Source organism: Triticum urartu, chromosome 7A, assembly GCF_056163025.1.
Source record: "Triticum urartu cultivar PI428250 chromosome 7A, HENAU_Tu73, whole genome shotgun sequence".
NCBI classification, from domain to species: domain Eukaryota; kingdom Viridiplantae; phylum Streptophyta; class Magnoliopsida; order Poales; family Poaceae; genus Triticum; species Triticum urartu.
Genome location: NC_141879.1, coordinates 447,891,031 through 447,914,558, shown reverse-complemented (window position 1 = coordinate 447,914,558; position 23,528 = coordinate 447,891,031).

Genomic DNA, 23,528 nt, shown 5'->3' with positions numbered 1-23,528 from the left:
AAAGTGTTACTTGCCTTGCTGATGATCCGCAAAACCTAGGGACTCGTAGTAGCACGCTTCACACTCCGGGTGTTCTATCGCAAACAAACAAAAGCATACATAAGCAATCAAGCAAAGAAACACAGGTAAAACTCAAATAAGAAGATCTAACCAGAAAGTTCAACTTAAGAACTCCGGTTTGCAAAAAGAATCTGATCAAAGGAGCAACGAAACTCAAACGGCGAAAGAAACTAGAACCGTTTACTAATCTGGACTAAGGTCAAATTTTATAGTAGCAAAAGCTCGTTCAAGTTGGTTAAACGGAAAGAGGGTTTCGAGACGAAGATCTAGGCGCTTGAATCGCCTGATTCCGACAAACGAGCGAAAAGATAAACTAAAACGAAAATCGGATCAGAAATCGCGATCGAAAATAATCGCGGAAAAATCCGAGAAAAAGAAAACTGACGGACAGGCTAATGAACGAACGTTCGTTGTCTGTAACTATCGAGCGAAAACCATTCGTTAAAACGAACGTACGGACAAACGCCCGCTAAATTGGTAAACCGAGAAAACCGGCAAACTGATCTAAAAAACAAACTAGGGTTTTTTCTTAAAAAACCGAATCGGTTTTCTAAAAAAAACCGGCAGCGACGAACGGCACGTTACCTCCGCCGAGGCTCCGGTGAGAGGCGGGGCTGCGACGGCGGGGTGGCGGCGGCGCGGTGTGGCGAGGGGCGGCGGCGGCGAGCTGCGGAAGGGGCGGCGGCGCGGCGCTGCGGTGGCGGGCTGCGGGGCGGCGGGGTTGGTGGTGGTGGCGGTGGTCCGGGGGGTATTTAAAGAGGGGGAGGGGGCGGCTTGGAGGAGCGGCAAGGGCGGCGGGGAAGAGGAGTCCCGGCCGGACTCCTGTCCGAGGCGGCCGCGCGGGGGAGTGGGCCGGCAGCTGGGCTTCGGCCCAGCTAGCCACTGCGCACTTTTTTTAAAATAATTCCGTCGAAACTAAAAAAATCCTAGAAAATAAAAAAAAATTCTAAAAATGCCAAAACAAATTTTCACCGTCTAAATAAAATATTTAGAACAAGATGAACATTTTCTTTGGCCCTAAAATGCAACTTTGAAAAACGTGCAATTTTTCTAATGCAATTAAAATTGCGATAAAACCCGAATAAAATCAAATATTTGATTTTAATATTTTTCCTCCAATATTTCAATTATTTTGGAGAAGTCATATTATCTACTCTCATATATTTTCATATGAAATATTTTAGGAGAGAAAAATAATTAAAACCAAAATCCTCGTTTCAGTATTTGATAAAACTCACAAACGAAAACTGGGAAATCCCCAACTCTCTCCGAGGGTCCTTGAGTTGCTCAGGATTTCGAGGATCATGAAACGAAAATGCAATAAAATATGATATGCATGACTGATCTATGTATAACATTCCAAATTGAAAATTTGGGATGTTACAAATGTACCCCCCTTAAGATGAATCTCGCCCTCGAGATTTGGGTTGGCTAGAAAATAGGTGTGGGTGGTCTTTGCGAAGATCATCCTCTCGTTCCCAGGTTGCTTCATCCTCGGTATTGTGATTCCACTGAACCTTGCAAAACTTGATAACCTTGCTGTGGGTGACTCGGCTGGCAAATTCGAGAATCCTGACTGGCTTGTCTTCATAGGTCAAATCATTGTCCAACTGAATCGCATCTAAGGGTATTGTATCTTTTAACGGTATATCGGCCATCTCAGCATGACACTTCTTCAACTGTGAAACGTGAAACACATCATGAACTCCTGACAGTCCTTCAGGTAACTCCAACTTGTAGGCAACTTCTCCCATCCGTTCCAAAAGACGATACGGTCCAACCAATCTCGGGGCTAACTTCCCCTTAACTCCAAAACGTTTCACTCCTCGCAGGGGTGACACTCGCAGATATGCTCTGTCCCCAATTTCATAGGTTATTTCCTTGCGTTTCGAATCTGCATAACTCTTTTGTTTGGACTGAGCTATCTTTAATCTATCTCTGATCAACTTAACTTTCTCTTCAGACTCTTTGATCAGATCTGGTCCAAACAACTGTCGGTCTCCTACTTCATCCCACATCAACGGTGTTCTCCACCTTCGTCCGTACAGGGCTTCGAACGGTGCCATCTTCAAACTGGCTTGGTAGCTATTGTTGTATGAGAACTCCGCGTAGGGCAAATTGTCATCCCAACTAGATCCATAATCTAGCGCACAGGCTCTCAACATATCCTCCAGAATCTGGTTGACTCTCTCGGTCTGTCCATCTGTCTGCGGGTGGATTGTTGTACTGGACTCCAACCTTGTCCCCAAAGTTTGGTGCAGCTGATGCCAAAACTTTGAAGTAAATTGTGTCCCTCTATCTGATACGATGGTCCTCGGAACTCCATGCAGACATACGATCCTGGTCATGTATATCTTGGCCAACTTCGCACTTGTATAGGTGGTTTTCACTGGGATAAAGTGAGCCACTTTGGTCAAGCGATCAACTACTACCCATAAAGAATCATATCCTGATTTGGTTCTGGGTAATCCGGTGATAAAATCCATGCCAAGTTTATCCCACTTCCATTCGGGTATTGGCATAGGCTGTAACAATTCTGCTGGCTTTTGATGCTTAGTCTTCACTCTCTGACATAGATCACATACGGCTACATACTCGGCAATATCCTTCTTCATACTCGTCCACCAGAAACGTTCCTTCAAGTCCAAATACATCTTGGTATTTCCGGGGTGTATGGAGTATGGTGAGTCATGAGCCTCTTGAAGTATTAACTTCCTGATCTCTGGGTTATTGGGCACATAAACTCGATCCTCAAACCATAAGGTGTCGTGCTCATCCTCACGAAAACCTTTGGCCTTTCCTTCGCTCATTCTCTCTTTTATCTCGGCAATCTCTTTGTCCTCCTTATGAGCTTCTTGAATCTTTCCTAGCAATGTCGACTAAACTTCCATTTTTGCAACAAAACCTCTAGGAACAATCTCCAATCGAAGTTCCCTGAGATCCTCTGCTAACTCCTTCGGCAATCCCGTGCTCACTAGGGTATTAGCATAACTTTTCCGACTCAAAGCGTCTGCTACGACATTGGCCTTGTCTGGATGATAATGAAGCGTCATGTCATAATCCTTTATAAGCTCCAACCATCTCCTCTGCCTAAGGTTCAGCTCTTTCTGTGTGAAAATGTACTTCAAACTCTTATGATCCGTGTACACATCACAACGATTTCCAATAAGGTAATGCCTACAGGTCATCAACGCATGCACTACGGCAGCCAACTCCAAATCATGCGTGGCATAATTCAACTCGTGCGGTTTCAGTTGTCGTGAGGCATACGAAACAACTCTTCCGTCCTGCATAAGCACACTTCCAAGTCCTAAGCGAGAGGCATCGCAATACACTTGGAACTCCTTACGTATATCCGGCAGAATCAGCACTGGGGCTGTAATCAAATGTTTCTTTAACTCCTAAAAACTTGCTTCACATTCTTCTGTCCATTTAAATTTGGTATCCTTCTTCAATAACTCCGTCATTGGCTTCGCAATCTTGGAAAAATTCTCAATGAATCTCCGATAGTATCCTGCGAGTCCAAGAAAACTGCGGATCTCGCTAACTGAAGTGGGTGCCAGCCATTTAGTGACTGACTGAACCTTAGTAGGATCTACTGCTACACCTTCTCCTGATATAACATGTCCAAGGAATCTGACTTCCTTCAGCCAAAACTCGCATTTGCTGAAGTTGGCATACAACTGATGTTCCCTGAGTTTCTCGAGAACTAAGCGCAAATGCTCTTCGTGCTCCTCCCCGTTCTTCGAATATACCATTATATCATCAATGAACACCACTACAAACTTATCCAAATATTCCGTGAACACTTTGTTCATCATGCTCATGAAGTAGGCAGGGGCGTTAGCCAGTCCAAACGACATAACCGTATATTCATACAACCCGTACCGTGTGGTGAATGCTGTCTTTGGTATGTACTTTTCTCGTATCTTCAGCTAGTGATATCCAAATTCCCTTCATTGATGTGGTTTAAACTTACTAACAGATGGGTCCTAAGGGTTTGGGTTGGTGGTTTAAACTTATCCACAAATTCCCTTCATATGTATGAATGCGATGCACCAGTATCAAAAAGAACAAGGGCGGTAAAAGACTTAACCAAAAACTTACCAATAACCGCGTCTGGCTGCTCTTCAACCTAACCTCGTCTGGCTGCTCTTCAACCTCCTCCACATTGATGTGGTTCACTTGTCCTTTGTTGAATGGATTGGGCTTATTTCCAGCGCTCCCATTTTCGTTTCCATTCTTCGCTTTAGGGCACTCCGTGGCATAGTGTCCAGTCTTCCCGCACTTGAAACAAGTAACGTGTCGTAGGTCTCTCTTGGCGGGTGTGGCTGGATTGGGGCGGTTCTGATTGTTGCTTGCTCCATTCCCATTCCCATTCCTTGGGCATGTATGATTATGGTTACTTCCTCCATTGTGGGTGTGGCCTCCATGGTTATGAACAATTCCTCCCGAGTTTGGGGTTAGGCGAGGCTTCTGCTGAGCTCCTGAATTATACCTTCCTTGTCCATACTTCCTCTTACGGCTCTCAATCTGCTGCTGCTTCCCTTCAATCATAAGAGCCTTATATACCAACTCCTGGTAGTTGTTGAATGTTGCTACCATCAACTGGATGCTCATCTCATCATTCAGCCCTTCCATAAACTTCTCATGCTTTGCGGAATCTGTGGCCACATCATCAGGGGCATGGCGAGATAACTTGCAAAACTCATCCTCGTACTGAGCCACAGTACGGTTCCCCTGGCATAAGTTGCGAAACTCACGCTTCTTCATACTCATAGCTCCAGTTGAGACATGGATTGTACGGAAAGCTTGCTGAAACTGATCCCATGTCACCGTGGCTATAGGGTAGGTGACAGTGTAATTCTCCCACCATGAGGCTGCTGGTCCATCCAACCGATGTGCGGCAAAACGCACCTTCTCAGCATCGGTACATCCTGCAGTGGTTAACTCCCTTCCAATCCTGCGGAGCCAATCATCTGCTACTATGGGCTCAGTGCTACTGGAAAACACCGGCGGCTGCAACCTCAGAAAACGGGCTAAGTTGTCAACTGGTGGTGGTGGTGGTGGATTGTTGTTGTTGTTGTTGTTGTTGTTGCCTTGGTTTCTGAACTAACAACTGCATCAGGGTATTCTGCTGATGGATCAACTGAGTGAGCTCCGGTGGGAAGGTAAATTCGGGGTCACGTCTCGGAGGCATCTGATGGGTTTAGAGGGAAGAGATCAGAATAGAAAAGGGGTATAATGAGAAGGCACTACCCATATGCACATGAGACAAACACAAACATTTCACTCAATCAATCAAGCAAGGGCATACAATCGATCTAACTATCATTTACAAAAGTGCTCGAACTATACTATTTACATGGTGGAATACTACTACTGATGTGGTGGTCTACTAGAAATATTCTTCGGTTGAAGACTCCGTGATGTCTGCTCTAGCTTCATCTTCATAGTCATCATCGCTATTGCCGGGTCTGAGTCGGTGTCGTCGATGATGATGTAGTCCTCCGGGCGAATCTCCTTGGGTTCTTCGTCTTCTCCTCCTGGTGCGGGGTCTCCCAGGAATACTCCTAACTTCCTTTCCAGATCGTCATTATTCTCCACTAGTACGACGATTTCCTCCTCATAATCTTCACGTGTAGCCTTGAGTTCTTCCTCCAATTTTGTGATCCTAGTCATTGCCTTCTTCAGATCTATCATTCCTGCGCACATCTGGTTCTCCTGGCGATGAATGTGTTGGTTTAACTCTTGGATGAAAGCTGCAATTGATCTATCCTTCCTAGTGCTAATCATCGCCCATTGCTCATCTCGGTGCCCATAAATCTGATAGATAGTATCCTTAAGCTCCTTATGATAAACTTCTCCAACGCGTCCCATGGTGACGTGAGCTGCCATACTCTTTCCTAGACTCCAGGTTGGTGCATCGAAGGAAAACTCTATGGGCTTAGTGACTGGCGTGAATGTCCTTCCTGGAACTTGAACTTGAATCATCCATCGCTCCTCTTCTGGCAGGGTGGCGTTGTAAGTCCCAGTGAAGCTTGGTATTCCAATGTTCAGGTACCTAGTGACTTCCTTCAAGTGTCGTCCAAAAGGTGCTTCTTCATCCGGTTGTGCAAACTTGTTCCTTTCGTCCGCCATCCTAAAGAGTAGAAAATGGTGAGTCAGAAATGAGGAGAGAATAGTGATCTAGGGCTTTAGCTTAGTGGTCGTGTCCTACACTCAGCGTGTGCTCTGATACCATCTTGTAGCGACCCAACCTCAAACGGCCAAGTATCTGTGCTTCAGTGTCATCCCTGGATCGGTAATGCTGACACACACAGTACTCAATGATTTATAACAGAGTAGCAATCACACACTTATTACATCGAATGTCTCAAAAGAGAACTTATTACAGTAAATATGGCTTAAGGCCATCTAATACGATAATAGCGGAAGGCTTGGAAGATAAAGTGAGTCCATCAACTCCAACGGCATAGCTGAGCTGCACGGCATCGACCTAACGAACCTTACTCCTCGTCTGGCAGGTCTGCAACATGATACGTTGCAGCCCGAAAATGGGTCAGCACATGGAATATGCTGGCAAAATAACACAATAGAGCAAGAACAGAATAATGCTATAACTACATGCATATTTGGCTAGTGGAAAGCTCTATGGTTATAGTTTTTGCGAACAACCAATTTTTCCCTACAACAAAGGAATAGATTTTAATTTAACTATCATGGTAGTTGAAACATCATTGAGAAGGTTCCTCCAACTCAATCCCAATTAAAGTAATTAACAACCCAACAATATTAGTTTAGAGTGATGAGATACTTAGGATACTCCAAGTACTAGATACTCAAGATGTCCATAACCGGGGACACGGCTAACCATGATTAGTTTATATACTCTGCAGAGGTTTGCGCACTTTTCCCCACAAGACCCGATCTCATCCGTTGGATTTCTCGCACTACATGGTGTTTGAGAAACGGATGACCAAGACACAGTCTTTCAGAAGCATTAGCCCCTTACTCCAGGCAGACCATACCAAACCTACATCCCACTACCTGCTGATCCACCTCTTCGGGAGCTTCACGCAACTTACTCAACTATGCTAGAGCCCATAATAGCTTGTGGATGCACCCGGAAGTTTCTAGCATGAAAATATCTCAGTTCCCTTTGAGCCTAGGTGGCGGACCATAGGATTATCACACGGGTACTCCGGGATATCCTAGGACGACACTGGATTCCCTAGGTGCCCAACAAACAATCCACCCAGATGTGTATTCAAGTTGCCACCTTAAGTTAAACCATTAATTAACAATCTCACATCTGTCATGGATTTCACTCACCCAAACCACGTCTACGAGCATAGCATAGCAATATAAGCAATACGTAGAAGTAACTCCCAAGGGTTTGAATATAACAGGGCAATAGGTTCTACCTCATCAACTACTTCCCAACCCACATGTTAATCACATCCTAACCACGCAATGTTTAAGGATTGGAACTAATGCATAAAAACTGGGTAATAAAGGGGTATGATCAAAGTGTTACTTGCCTTCCTGATGATCCGCAAAACCTAGGGACTCGTAGTAGCACGCTTCGCACTCCGGGTGTTCTATCGCAAACAAACAAAAGCATTGTAAGTGCATCTAGTGCCACCCCTAGTTGGTTTTGGAGTATTGACGACAAACCTGGTTGAGGGACTAATGTGTCTGTGAGAATTGCAGGATAACACAGGTAGAAGTCCCTCATTGATTCAGTTTTCCTACCAGAGATGACCCCTAAAAATGTATGAAGACATTGAAGTCAAAGGTGGTATGTGAAGACATTCACATTGAAGACTATGACAAGAGAAGACATCGCGTGAAGACTATGGAGCGCGAAGACTTAGTTGTTTCGTCGTTCTTTTTTCTTCTTTGTTGAGTCATAGGAACCGCCGTACTATCAAGTGGGGTGCAAGTGAACCAGTCAGAATGACTGAAATGATGCTTAACCAAAATCCTATGTCTTCGAGCGAAGACAATGAGAGCAAATCTTATCCAGAGCTGGATAAGTCAGCTTTGCTTGTAGCCCAAGTAAATTTGTTGTGTGTGTTTGAAATCTAACCGTTGGAACACGTGTCAGTTCCTTAGTGACCCAGGGTCATTTCGGACAAATTAGGTCGGGTTGCCTAGTGGCTATAAATAGCCCACCCCCTACAACCATAAACGGTTGGCTGCTCAGAGTTAGTGTACGGCTTTTGTCATTTGAGAGCAACCCACCTCGAAGCCTTCGAGAGAGAATTCCTTGCGAGGAAAAAGCCCTAAACACCCAGAGCCAAAGAGTGTTAGGCATCACTTAAGTCTTCCTGTCTGTGTGATCTGAAGGCTTATTACACTTGAAGACTGTGAATCCTCCAACCGGTTAGGCATCACGTTCTGAGCATCCAAGAGTCATTGTGGATCGCCGGTGAACGAAGTCTGTAAAGGTTTGGAAGTCTACCTTGAAGACTTACCAGAGTGATTGGGCGAGGACTAGGTGTCCTTAGCTCAAGGGGGATAAGGTGAAGACGCGGTCTTCTGAGTTGAATCTCAGCCTCCCTTACCAGACGTACAGTTGTCACAGCAACTGGAACTGGTCCAACAAATCATTGTCTTCAACGAGCCACTGGTTCTATCCTTCCCATCCCTTTATTTATAGTTGGTCCTTGTGAAGTCATTGCCTGTTTGCATTATCTTTTGTCTTCACTGAGTGACTGCTTGTTCTGATTGGCTTCATACTATCTTCCATCCTGATCTATACTGCCTAGCTGCTATCAGTCTTTGTGCTTTCATTTCATTGAATACTTGACTATGGCTTGCTTAGTGTACTCTACCTTCCGCTGCATGGTAATAGGTTTATTTCTATTGTTTGTCTTCAAAACTTCCATGTTTTGAAGACTTTCCCCAAAATCTCCTATTCACCCCCCCCCCCTCTAGTCGATCACTAGCACTTTCAATTGGTATCAGAGCAAGGTACTTCCTTGTTCTGTGTGATTTGGTTTAACCACCTGGAGTTTTAGCTATGTCGACTGCAGGGATAATCAAAGTCTCCGTTGCATGCCCAGTCTTCAATGGAACTGAATATCCCTACTGGAAGAATAAGATGCGCATGCATCTTGAAGCCATTGATGTCGACCTCTGGTATGTCGTCAAGAATGGCGTCCCCAAGGCCAATGAAGGTGTCACCGGTGCTGATGTCAAGAAGTTCGTTCAACTGGACTCCACTGCCAAGAACATCATTTGTGGTCATCTGACCAAAGGGCAGTATGGCCGTGTGAGTGCTTTGGAAACATCTAAGCTAGTATGGGACTGGCTCTCCAAGGTCAACGAAGGCGTCTCAACCTAGAGAGATCAAAGAATCAGTGTCCTTCGCAACCTCTTCAACCGCTTCAAGAGAAACGACAATGAGAATGTTCAGCTCACGTTTGATCGACTCACTGACATCACAAATGTGCTTCATGCCCTCGGCACTACTGAGATCACCAAGCATGAAGTCATCAAGACACTCCTGAGATCACTTGACAGCTCATTTGACACCCTAGCCCTGATGATTCAAGAACGCCCTGACTTCAAGACACTCGATCCGTATGACATACTTGAAAGGATCAACACACATGAGTTTCAGCTTTCTGAGAAAAGAGACATCTACGGTCCCAACTATGGGCGAACTCGTGCTTTGAAGGCAAAAGTTGTTTCCTCATCTGAAGAAGAATTTGATTGCAGTTCGGATGATCCTGAAGACATTGGAAAGGAGCTTGCTATGCTTGTGAAGAAGATTCAGAAATTCACCAAGAAGAAAGGCTTCAGAAAGTCCTCATGATCCAGCTCAAGGAATGATGAAGCTTCTGCTCATGACTACAAGAAGAGAACATGTCACAAGTGCAAGAAACCTAGTCACTACATCTCTGAGTGTCCGCAGTGGGACAATGAGAACAAGAAGAAGAAGAAGAAGAGCAAGGAATATGATTCTGACGACAAGAAGAATAAGAAATACTCAAAGTCTTCTTCCAAGTCTTCCTCAAATTCTTCATCACACAAAAAGGGCTCATCTGGCAAGGCTCGTGCGTTTGTTGGCAAGGAAATGGATTTAGAGGAGGAGTCCGCTTCTGAGGAGGCGGAGGTGGAGTCTGAGGAGTCCGATTGTAGAGTTGCAAGTCTGGCTACAGCATACGTTGCCAAGTCCATCTTCAACACTGAAGACAACGACTTCATCACCGACGCCGATGCTAATGACAAGGACAACTCCGCTCCCACCTACTGCTTCATGGCACGCGATGCCAAGGTAAAATCACGCACTACTCACTATCAAACATCCAGTGAAGATGACTCTGATTGTGGTTCCAAACCCAGCTACAAAACACTTGCTAAAATTGCAACTGAACAACAGAAAGCTATGGAACATATTCAAAAACTGTTAGACAAAAGCGATGACCTGTTAGACGCTGAAATGACTCGATCTCAGTCCTTAATTGAAGACATAAAAAATATTCATGTTAAGTATGAGGAACTTGAAAGTCGTCATGAAACGCTCTCAACAACTCATGAGAAGCTTTCCTATGATTATCTTCAAAGGAAGCAAGATCTTTAGAAATTGAGAGCGGCTCATGAAGATCTTCAAAAGGAAAACGAGTCACTTCGCGCCAAACAGATCAGTTCCGCTCAGGAAGGATTTGAACCACCATGTCTTAAATTCATTGAGCGTGACAATGCTACTTCTGTTGTTGGATGTTCTACTGATGCTACTATTGCAATGTCTTCAACTGTTGATGTGGTAATTAACCCCTCTGCTGAGGATACCACTGCTATTGCTGATGAAAATGCTAGGTTGAAGACATTGCTTGAAACAGGGATGTACAAAAGTCTCAAAGGGCATCAGACACTATATGATGTCCTCAAAAGGTAGATCCTGGACCGAAACCCTAGGAAAGAGGGTGTTGGGTTCAAAAGGAAAATGAATGATGATGGCTCTTACTGGAAACCTGAGCAGTACCCCAAAACCACATGGGTTGCTGCAAAGGAACCTTCAGTGGATCCATCCACCCTATCTGACTTCACTTGTGCTAATCCCATTGTTATTGATGAATCCTTTGATGCAAACTATAAACTGTTTAAGAATTAGAAGGGTGAAGTGTTTGCCAGGTATATTGGTACTAACTGCAGGTATGGGCCACCTATGAAGAAAGTCTGGGTGCCGAAAAAGTGTTTGGAGAATCTTCCTATGAATGTCGTCATGACACCACAAGTGAAGAAGAGAAACCCCAGACCACAGGCTTCATATGGTCCAAAGGCTTCATACAGACAGAGGACTCACCTGAGTCACACTAATGCAATTTTTTTGTAGGGAAATCATACTCAGGCCTATGAATATGAGCGGGTTTCATCAAACCTCCATGTTCATACGACCAAGAACTACTCTGCTTATTCTTATGAGTACTATTGTCCTCCTGCAAGACTATTTGCTAGGGCTCCAAAGCCAAAGTTCTCAGATGTTGCACTTAGAATCATTGCTTCGAAGCCACCCTTGAAGATGTGGGTGGCTAAGAAAGCTTAACTCTCTTTTGCAGGGAAGGGTCTCCAGCCGAAAATCAAATTCGTCTGAAGCTATTGCTGGGGACCTTAAACATCTTGTAGGGCGCAAGATCAAATGCCCAAATGGTCTTATTATGTATTTTGTTCTTGAGTCGCTTGCCACTTGCCCTATCAGTCCTAACCTCGATCTAAGCTTTCATAATCCACTTGCTCGTCAAATGTTTTTGCTTCACAATTCTCTTCGTGAAGCCTATCCCCCTAACTGCACTGTAGGGTGTGACACCAGCTGCTTCAGAATGGATTATTGATAGTGGGTGTACTAATCACATGACTGGCAAGCGAACTCTTCTCATGGGCTCAACTTTACGTCCATCTGACAAGAGTCACATCACATTTGCTGATACTGGTAAAAGCAAGGTATTGGGTCTAGGTAGAGTTGCAATCTCAATGGATCAACACATGGATAAAGTGATGCTTGTTGAATCCCTTGGTTTCAACTTAATGTCTGTCTCAATGCTTTGTGATTTAAACATGATTCTGATATTTGGAAAATATCATTGCCTTGTTCTAATGGAATCTGACAAGTCTCTAGTCTTTGAAGGGTATCGGAAAGATGATTTGTATGTGGTACATTTCTCAGCAGGACTACAGCTTCTCGTATGTCTTCTATCAAAAGCTTCAGAGTGTTGGCTCTGGCATCGAAGGCTAGGGCATGCTGGCATGAGGAACTTGCACACTCTTGCAAAGAAGAAGCATATCATAGGCATCGAGGGTGTCAAGTTCAAGAAGGATCACTTATGTGGTGCCTGTGAAGCTGGAAAGATGACGAGGGCCAAGCATCCCTCGAAGAAAATCATGACAACGACTCAACCCTTCGAACTGCTACACATGGACCTCTTCGGTCCCACTCACCACTCAACTCTTACTACTACTGCTTGTCTCTATGCTTCGTCATTGTTGATGATTATTCAAGATATACATGGGTGCATATAATCCTCTACAATACTGAAGTGCAGGATGTCTTCAGACGCTTCACCAATCGAGCCATGAACAACTATGGCGTCAAGATCAAGCACATCAGAAGTGACAATGGCACTGAATTCAAGAACAGCGGCCTCGACACTTATATTGATACCTTGGGCATCACTCATGAATTCTCAGCTCCGTACACGCCGCAGCAGAATGGCGTCGTGGAACGCAAGAACAGAACACTTATTGAGATGGCCCGGACGATGCTAGATGAATACAAGACTCCAAGAAAGTTCTGGCCTGAAGCCATTGATACTGCATGCCATATCATCAACCGTGTTTATCTTCACAAGCTTCTGAACAAAACATCCTATGAGCTCCTCACTGGTAAGAAGCCAAATGTCAGTTACTTCAGAGTATTTGGTGCCAGGTGCTGGATCAAGGATCCACATCACACTTCAAAATTTGCACCCAAAGCACATGAAGGTTTTATGCTTGGATATGGAAAGGATTCGCACTCCTACAGAGTCTTCAACCTCTTTCACTATAAAGTGGTTGAAACTATGGATGTGTGGTTCGATGAGACTAACGGCTCGCAAAGAGAGCACCTGCCCAATGTGCTAGATGAAGTTCCATCCAGTGAAACCATCAAGCTTATGGGAACTGGAGAAATCATACCATCTGAAGCTCAGTCTGAAGAGGAACTCATCATCTCTGCACCTGATCAACCTGAAGACAATGCTCAGCCTGAAGACAATCCTTCTAACGATGACAATGATCAGCAAGAGCAAAATCTTCGTCCTGTTCATCCTCGTGTTGCAAATGAAGTACAGATTGAGAGAATAATTGACAGCATCAATGCACCTGGTCCACTCACTCGTTCAAGGGCAACACAACTAGCAAATTTTTGTGGACACTTCGCATTTGTCTCAATATCTGAACCCAAGAAAGTAGATGAAGCCTTCATGGAACCTGAATGGATTCAAGCTATGCAAGAAGAGCTTCAATAATTTGAGTTGAATAATGTATGGGAACTGTTCAAGCGTCCTGATCCTCGTAAGCACAATATCATAGGCACTAAATGGATATATCGCAACAAGCAAGATGAGCACGGTCAAGTTGTCAAAAACAAAGCTCGTCTCGTTGCTCAAGGATACACTCAAGTTGAAGTAATTGACTTCGATGAAACATTTGCTCTTGTGGCTAGGCTTGAAGCTATACGCATACTGCTGGCCTATGCAAATTATCATAACATTCTTATGTATCAAATGGATGTGAAGAGCGCTTTTCTCAATGGTAAGATTGAAGAAGTGTATGTTGCACAACCGCCTGGCTTTGAAGATCCAAAATATCCTGACATGGTTTATAAGCTCAACAAGGCACTGTATGGCCTCAAACAAGCCCCTCGTGCTTGGTATGGCACACTCAAGGACTTCCTGAAGAGCAAAGGCTTCAAACCTGGATCTTTGGATCCCACACTCTTCACGAAGACATATGATGGTGAACTGTTTGTGTGCCAAATATATGTGGATGACATTATCTTCGGCTGCACCAACCAGAAATACAGTGATGAGTTTGGGTATATGATGCAAGAGCAATATCAGATGTCCATGATGGGTGAGCTGAAGTTCTTCCTTGCTCTTCAATACGACAGCAACGCAATGGCATCTTCATATCTCAAGAGAAATACCTAAAAGATTGCCTGAAGAAGTTTGGAATGCAAGACTGCAAAGGTTACACGACGCCAATGCTAGCTAAACACCATATGGGTCCCGACGACAATGGTAAAGAGTTTGATCAAAAGGTATATTGCTCCATGATTGGTTCTTTGCTTTATTTATGTGCATATAGGCCAGATATCATGCTTAGTGTTTTCATGTGTGCCCGATTCCAAGTGGCACCAAAGGAATTGCATCACTTAGCTGTGAAGCGAATACTTTGATATTTGGCTCACACCCCAACACTAGGATTATGGTATCCAAAGGGCTCAGGGTTTGATCTAGTTGGATTCTCGGATGCTGATTATGCTGGTGACAAGGTGGATCGCAAGTCTACATCAGGCACATGTCACTTTCTGGGACGATCACTTGTATGTTGGTCTTCAAAGAAGCAGAACTCTGTCTCTCTGTCTCCACTGCTGAATCTGAATACATTGCTGCTGGATCTTGCTGCGCTCAGCTTCTATGGATGAAGCAAACACTCAAGGACTATGGCATTCATCTGAAGCAAGTGCCACTCTACTGCGACAATGAGAGCGCCATCAAGATTGCTAACAACCCAGTTCAGCACTCAAAGACAAAGCACATTGAATTTCGTCATCACTTTATCAGAGATCATGTCATGAAGGAAGATATTGATATCATACACGTCAACACTGAGGAGCAACTGGCAGATATCTTCACAAAGCCCTTGGATGAGAAGAGGTTTTGCAAGTTACGGTGTGATCTAAATATCTTGGAATCCTCAAATGTCCTGTGATCTGGCACACATCCTAACACTTATGCATGTTGATGACTTAGATGTGCAACACATGAAGTAACGTATGTCTTCAAGCAATGAAGACTTACATTCTGAGTGTGAATACATTAACGTGGAATTTGACTTCGGAGCGCCATGATAATTGTGTGTCGTGTCTGGGTCTAATATTTCCTATACGGTGGGTAACGCCACCACCAAACTCCTGTTTGGAATACTTTCTGTTGGTGTTACATTGCAAAGTCTTCGCATTTCGTTTGTCTTCAATGTGAAGATGGCTTCGTGTTTATCTTCAATGTACTGATTTGGTTTCTGTCCTCTACAGCATTCACTTATAGCTATGTCTTCACGTTGAATCTTTTGAACTAAGTGAACGTGATCGGACCCTAACACCTCTATGCTTCTATATTAAGTCTATCTATGCAAATCATATGCATTCTATTGAAACTGTCAAAATGTCTTCTCTGCGTCCTTGTCAGCAGAAGACACAGAGACAAACATTAATCTGCTTTCAATGCTAAATCCTTCTACCTGAAACCCGGAGAAGTGGGAACGACCACCCGACAATCCAGGCATGCGTGGGAACGTGGAACAACCTCCAATGTGTTGCATGATCGCCACGTGTCCTTCATCTGTGAACCGCCAGGGGCACCTCTGTAATAACACTGTGTCGTCCCTGTCCCTATAAATACACGCCTCACCCCAGTCATTATCTCTTCTTCCACTCTCGCACAAACCCTAGCGCCACCGCTAGCCCTCGACGACGCCGGTGACGAAGCGCTTAGCTGCCGCGACCTCACCGATGCCGTCCTCACGCCAGCCGCGGACATCGTCTTCTCCGCCGTCGTCGTAGGTGTCCTCCGTCGCCAAGTTAGGGCACGGAAGATCGAACTGCTCGGCCTCCTCTCCCACTCCGTCTAGCAGTTCCTCGTGTGGTAAATAAAAACCTTCTTTTTGTAGCCTTTTCGATCCGATAGATTCATCCTTTTCAACCACAAGAAGTTTCGGTTCACACAAGTTGGATCTATCTCATACTGCATCTCATAACATGCCTAGTATGTTCACTTATGCTTCACAAAGTAGTTAGATTCCTCACTTGTACTTATTCGTGGATTCGTACAAATCTGGAACCAACTCTCTACCTATGAGTGAATGTCTTCGCACTATGAGGTCAATGTCTTCTAAACTAATTTATCTTCAAAATCTTCTGAGAATGCATATGACCTCTTCCCCTTCCCTCGCACCTCTAATGTTGTCACAGGTACATGTCCGTGGGAGAATCCCTTGGTTCTCATAGTTTGCATTCATTTGCAGAGTTCTTACAGCATCATATAAATTCTCATGAAGCCAGTTCTTGTCTGACCAGTAGACGGAAGACTTTGATAGCTTTGAAGCCTTTTAGTCTGAACTTCATGGAAAAAGAAAAATCTGCAAGGAAGGGCGGCAGATAGCGCCGTGGGGGTACATCAACGGACCTGCCCGAAGATCTTTATGAACTGTACAAAACTGACCCCGAAGAAAGCTATGGTCACCGCAAGACACGAATTCAATGGATCCGAAGATACTGGGCCGAGCAATGGTTCAAGTACAGGTTCGTGACCCAGGAATATGCTGAGAAGAATGCAATCAAGCGACCCTGGGGAGACATCTTGTACAAAAACATTCAACCCAGGTCCAGAGCTGAAGCCATTGAACAAGGCTTCTATCCTTGCATGGTCCGTGGACCACAGCCTGCAGATGCGGACCCATCTTCATTACTATGGTGCCGTGATGATAATCTGTTCAAGCGCAACTTCCAGTTTGCCAAGAATTCGGCCAAAGAAAACAAGAAGTCGCGGGGATTAGACTTCAATCCAGGCCCCTCTGCTCCTCGTGCTGATGGCACACGCGAAGCCAAACCCATCTTGTTGGGCCCTTCTACAACCTAGAAGGTCTCATCACTCATGTTATGGTTCAAGGGACAGCCGTGGATGAACCCGCAGACGATGCTGATTCTGACGAAGCGCCTGCACCATCGAAGCCAAAGAAGCTGAAGAAACCTAAAGCTTCGAAGCCTTCCCCTGCACCAAAGGTTTCATGGGCGAAGCCTCTGGCCACTGCATCTCCCGAAGATAGTGTGCAGTCTGAAGATCTGTCACGCATCTCCAAGCCCTCCAAAGTGAAGATGCCCATGCAACCCACCAGCCAAGAACTAACCCTTGCTGCTGTTCTGCGCAACGAGAATGACACCATTGATCTGTCCAGCGACGACGATCTTGGCGATGACGCTCTTGAGCAGTTGATCAAGAGCAAGCAAGAGGCGGAAATCTTCAATGACCTTGCTCTCTTTGATGTGGAAATCTTAAACAAGTTCATTGATGACTGGTTTGATATCCCAAATGTCAGCTTTGATGATCTTCAGCTTCCCATTGGCCTTAGCGTCGCCTTCCACGGAGCCATTGCTGTTGGGCTGGCTCTAGCTCAGAAAATTGTTGAGTTGAAGCATAAGATAGATTATGAAAAGGCTCAATTCAAGAAGCATATGGCCAAACTCAATGTTGAAGACATTCAGAACTTCCAGGTCATGATGCATGAGCTCAAGGAAGCATTCCACACGAAACACGAAGAAGCCAAAGGTTCTCATGAGCGCATGAAGGATCTTGCTGCTAAATTTGTTCAGGGATACAATGAAGCTGAAAAGCGCAAGGCTTTGGGGCGACTAGGCATCGACCCTAGAATGGCTGCCAAGAAGAAGAAGAAGCCAGCTGTGGCAGAACCCGAAGCACCAAGGCAGGAAGTACATCCAATTGTCTTCCCAGCCAGTATGACAGGCTCTAAGCCTAAGGTCCCCACAGTGGCTTCAGAACTCAAGAAAACAAGGGCAGCTGAAGCCGAATCAAGAAAACGCAAGACCAAGGCCACCACTGATGATGCTCCCCCAACCAAGAAACGAAAAACCAAGAAGAGAGACCGGGCTGCTCCCACAGAGCCCCTTGATGTCGAGCCAATCTCAGTGGCTCGTCCTGTGTTTGAACATCAAGAACGCCAAGTGATTGTTCATGAGCCTGCTTCCACAGAGGCTCCTGAAGCTGAAGACAATCCAGCTATTGACCCCACCGCAGCTGAAGACATTGGTCCTCACGAAAATGTTGAAGATGATGAAGTCCTTCCTCAGATCGAGCACCAGTTGGTATCATCGCCTGTGCTCACGCAGAGCGGACTCATCAACATTGGTCGTCCTCTGACGCCAACTGCTCAGGATGCATCGTGGGCTGATCACCCACAACAACAAGACACCCCAAGTTCTCCCCAACCACAATCACCTCACCTATGCAAGATGATGATGACTTTGAGGCCCGGCAAACTCCATCTCCGCAAGCGTCGCCCACATTACGCAGGCTTCGCAAAGGACCAAGGCCTCAAGTCACTCCCACTGTGCACGTGTCTGAGTCTGAAGCCAAAACGACTGAATATATTCCGGCTGCATCAGCCGATGAAGAGGAAGAACCAAGAGTTGAAGTAGAAAGAGTTGCTACAACCCTGTCCCACCAAGATGTTGTTCTCGAGGAGAACGTGTCCGACCCTCCAGCTTCTGAAGTGGAGGTTAACAATCCTGAGGCAGTCACCAACATCAACACTGAAGCCAATGACGTTGTCATGGCTGAAGTTAATGTGGCGCCTGAAGCTACTGCGGTGCCAGAAGTGCAAGCACCTCATGCCACTGCAGCGCCCGAAACCAATACTGAAGCACCTGAAGCCAATGTGGCCCCTAAAGCCCATCTCAACGACAATGTCAATGCTCCTGTACCCCCTCCAAGACCTCATACAATTGAGCTGGCATTTGATCATGGTCAGCCTGTTATGGTCCGATGGCCCATTTTGGTTCCTCCACCTGCTGCGGGTCCACAATTTGACTATCATGTCGAGCACAAACCTCAAGTCCAGAAGCCCAAGCCAAGACTTCCACGATTCCCAGGCACTGCAACTTCACCTGGGGTCTTCAATGTGAATGGCTTCGTGGCACATAACACCTTCTTCAACAGCGCCAAGAACCCTTACACCAAACCTCGCATTTCATCAGATCGGTTCTGGAGCTATCAGCAGCGCAGCTACTATTCCTGCGTCTTATACAATCAAGGGCGCATATTTCCACATATGCATCTCGACACTGAAGCTATAGCTAGCCTGCCCTGCCTAGAAGAAGCGTTGGATTGCTTCGGAGACGCTGGACTCCTGCAGTTTGTCACAGATAAGGAACACTAGAATGAAGAGCTTCTGCTACAGTTCTATGCAACTCTTCATATTCGAGGCTACAACAGGGATCCAAAGACTTGGGTCCTTGAGTGGATGACAAGAAATGTCCATCATGAAGCCAAAGCTCTTGATATCATTGAGCTCACAGGCTTGCCCACTTCTGGTGAATACTATGAGCCAGGTTGTCAACAACACCAGAATGCTTTGGAGAGCATTTTTCAGAAGCCAGAACCCAACATGAGTCAAATGTTGAGCATGATGAAGCCTTTGCCTCACGACGCTGACTACCCATATGAATTCTTTGTTGAAGACCTAGAGTATCTGCCTCGCACCATTTATCATATCATTAGAAAAACTCTATGGCCTGTCAAAGGACATTCATCTACAGCGAAGCTTGAAGGAGCAATGAAAACCTTGGTTTTCTACATCTTCGATGGCATCAGCTTCAATGCTCAAGACTTCTTCATCAGGCAGCTGGCTACATCTGGCTCCGACATTTTTGGGTTGAAGTTCTATGCTCCATGGGTCATGCGTCTTATCAAGCGTCACTCTGCCTTCAACTGTCAGCCGTTTGTGCGCAATCATCTTGTATTCTTGCCAGAGGTTGATCTGACTGTTGAAGCTATTTATCCAGAGCCTGCTAAGGATCCCATTTATCTTCACAATGCTGATCACCAAAGCTTCACCCAACCCATTGAAGGAGTTCAGGCAGTCTCGCATGTCTATCCCTTGGCTGGCAACACACGTGCCCCTCACGCTCAAACTGACGCCACTGAAAGCACCATTGCCTAAAGGCCTCGGAGGCGATCTCGTGTTCTCAATGACCGAGAGCTTATCGTCGCACTACACCAGAAGCAGGACAAGCATCACAACTTGCTCAAGCGTCAGATGCAAAGCCTCTTGGTGGATGTCAACCGCATTCGCAATCTTGCCACCAAGAATGCCTTTGTTACTCATGAAACCTGTCGGAGGTCGTGGAAGAGTTTGACATTTCTTAGTGCTGAAGCTGATCTGCAGGACGATGGCATCACCGAAAGATTCAAGTTTGACTCAACTCCTCCAAGGAATGCTCACTTGCGTCGGACTCCCTAACTTGAAGACTCTGACTATTCGTCCTCAGTTGCGACAGTGAATGCCAGAGTCATCGATGACCAAGATGATGCAACTTCACCTCCTCCAACTTCAGCGCGTGTCGACACTGCACCAAGTTCTTCTGCACCACCGGACCTCAACGACGACCCTGTTGCCTCGCCTACACCTCATGGGAATGAGTAGGCGCTCTATGTCTTCAAACCTTTTTGGTCCTCACTGATGAAAGGGGGAGAAGCATATGAGTTGATAGTCTTCAAGCGGGTCCATATGGGTGGTTGCTTTACCTTTTGCCAAGTTCTTACAACTCTCGCTTTTCAATACATTTGGTTCTTTGAGTTGTAACACTTAAACTCGATGGTCGTCTGCTACTTATTTGCTATTTTGTGATGCGATGATAAATTCCGCATGTGCGATGATAACTTCTACACTTAGGTCATTTTGCAGACGTACATTTTTCATTATGCATGTCATTATCTTTGTTATATCAAATCATGCATGATCCGTTACAATTTCACATATTTTATTCCCTGTTGAAAACTTCAACCAGTTTGTCTAGTGCATCTAGTGCCACCCCTAGTTGGTTTTGGACTATTGACGACAAACCTGGTTGAGGGACTAATGTGTCTGTGAGAATTGCAGGATAACACAGGTAGAAGTCCCTCATTGATTCGGTTTTCCTACTAGAGATGACCCCTAAAAATGTATGAAGACATTGAAGTCAAAGGTGGTATGTGAAGACATTCACATTGAATACTATGACAAGAGAAGACATCGCGTGAAGACTATGGAGCGCGAAGACTTAGTTGTTTCGTTGTTCTTTTTTGTTCTTTGTTGAGTCATAGGAACCACCGTACTGTCAAGTGGGGTCCAAGTGAACTAGTCAGAATGACTAAAATGATGCTTAACCAAAATCCTATGTCTTCGAGCGAAGACAATGAGAGCAAATCTTATCCAGAGCTGGATAAGTCAGCTTTGCTTGTAGCCCAAGTAAAGTTGCCGTGTGTGTTTGAAATCTGACCGTTGGAACACGTGTCAGTTCCTTAGTGACCCAGGGTCATTTCGGACAAATCAGGTCGGGTTGCCTAGTGGCTATAAATAGCCCACCCCTACAACCATAAATGGTTGGCTGCTCGGAGTTAGTGTACGGCTTTTGTCGTTTGAGAGCAACCCACCTCGAAGCCTTCGAGAGAGAATTCCTTGCGAGGAGAAATCCCTAAACACCCAGCGCCAAAGAGTGGTAGGCATCACTTAAGTCTTCCTATCTGTGTGATCTGAAGACTTATTACACTTGAGGAATGTGAATCCTCCAGCCGGTTAGGCGTCATGTTCTGAGCATCCAAGAGTCATTGTTGATCATCGGTGAACGAAGTCTGTAAAGGTTTGGAACTCTACCTTGAAGACTTACCAGAGTGATTGGGCGAGGACTAGGTGTCCTTAGCTCAAGGGGAATAAGGTGAAGACGCGGTCTTCTGAGTTGAATCTCAGCCTCCCTTACCAGATGTACAGTTGTCACAGCAACTGGAACTGGTCCAACAAATCATTGTCTTCAACGAGCCACTGGTTCTATCCTTCCCATCTCTTTATTTATAGTTGGTCCTTGTGAAGTCATTGCCTGTTTGCATTATCTTTTGTCTTCACTGAGTGACTGCTTGTTCTGATTGGCTTCATACTATCTTCCATCCTGATCTATATTGCCTAGCTGCTATCAATCTTTGTTCTTTCATTTCATTGAATACTTGACTATGGCTTGCTTAGTGTAGTCTACCTTCCGCTGCATGGTAATAGGTTTATTTCTATCGTTTGTCTTCGAAACTTCCATGTTTTGAAGACTTTCCAAAAAATCGCCTATTCACCCCCCCCCTCTAGTCGATCACTAGCACTTTCAAGCATACATAAGCAATCAAGTAAAGAAACACGGGTAAAACTCAAATAAGAAGATCTAACCATAAAGTTCAACTTAAGAACTCCAGTTTGCAAAAAGAATCAGATCAAACGGAGCAACGAAACTCAAACAGCGAAAGAAACAAGTTCCGTTTACTAATTTGGACTAAGGTCAAATTTTACAGTAGCAAAAGCTCGTTCAAGTTGGTTAAATGGAAAGAGGGTTTCGAGACGAAGATCTAGGCGCTTGAATCGCTTGATTCCGACAAATGAGCGAAAAGATAAACTAATACGAAAATCAGAACAGAAATCGCGATCGAAAATAATCGCAGAAAAATTCAAGAAAAAGAAAACTGACGAACGGGCTAACGAACGAACGTTCGTTGTCTGTAACTATCGAGCAAAAACCATTCGTTAAAACGAACATACCGACGAACGCCCACTAAATAGGTAAACCCAAAAAACCGGTAAACCGATCTAAAAAAACGAACTAGGGTTTTTTCCTTAAAAATGAATTGGTTTTCTAAAAAACCAGCGGCGACAAACAGCGCGTTACCTCCAGCGAGGCTCCGGAGAGAGGCGGGGCTGCGGCGGCAGGGTGGCGGCGGTGCGGCGTGGCGAGGGGCGGCAGCGTCGACGCTGCAGCGGTGGCGACGAGCTGCGGCAAGGGCGTCGGCGCGGCGCTGCGGTGGTGGGCTGCGGGGTTGGTGGTGGTGGCGGGGGTCCGGGGGGTATTTAAAGAGGGGGAGGGGGCGGATTGGAGGAGGGGCAAGGGCGGCGGGGAAGAGGAGTCTCGGCCGGACTCCTGTCCGAGGCGGCGGCGGCTTCGGTCTCCTGGAAGGAGACGGCTACACGGGGGAGTGGGCCGGCGGCTGGGCTTCGGCCCAGCTAGCCACTGCGCAATTTTTGTTTTTTTTTAAATAATTCCGCCAAAACTGAAAGAAATCCTAGAAAATAAAATAAAATTCTAAAGATGCCAAAACAAATTTTCACCGTCTAAATAAAATATTTAGAACGAGATGAACATTTTCTTTGGCCCTAAAATGCAACTTTGAAAAACGTGCAATTTTTCTAATGCAATTAAAATTGCGATAAAACCCGAATAAAATCAACTATTTTATTTTAATATTTTTCCTCCAATATTTCAATTATTTCGGAGAAGTCATATTATCTCCTCTCATATATTTTAATATGAAATATTTTAGGAGAGAAAAATAATTAAAACCAAAATCCTCGTTTCAGTATTTGATAAAACTCAAATACGAAAACTAGGAAATCCC